Source organism: Lupinus angustifolius, chromosome LG20 (assembly GCF_001865875.1).
Source record: "Lupinus angustifolius cultivar Tanjil chromosome LG20, LupAngTanjil_v1.0, whole genome shotgun sequence".
In the NCBI taxonomy this organism is placed as follows: domain Eukaryota; kingdom Viridiplantae; phylum Streptophyta; class Magnoliopsida; order Fabales; family Fabaceae; genus Lupinus; species Lupinus angustifolius.
In genome coordinates this window covers 14,600,220-14,600,560 of record NC_032028.1, presented here as the reverse complement: position 1 = coordinate 14,600,560, position 341 = coordinate 14,600,220, and positions in this window count along the sequence as shown.

Genomic DNA, 341 nt, shown 5'->3' with positions numbered 1-341 from the left:
GGTGAACCAGTATAAAATACTTGTGTACTCTCCTTTCCTTTTCCTCTTTAATTTATACTTGATTATTTTTCTACAATATTATCCGCTGCACATTAACTCTTACGTTTTACAGAAAAAGTTACTATAAGTTTAAGTCAACTAATTTCACCCCCCTCTTAGTTGCAATCTTGTTCTTACAATTGGCACCATAGCTATATTTGAGTAAGATACTCTCAAATCCGATCCTACATCAGGATGGCCTCAAGATCATTCCTAGGAGAAGGGTCCAACATCAAACGCCCTCCAAGCTTTGTTGGAGAATGCTATGATTTCTGGAAAATCATAATGAGGATCTTTATTGA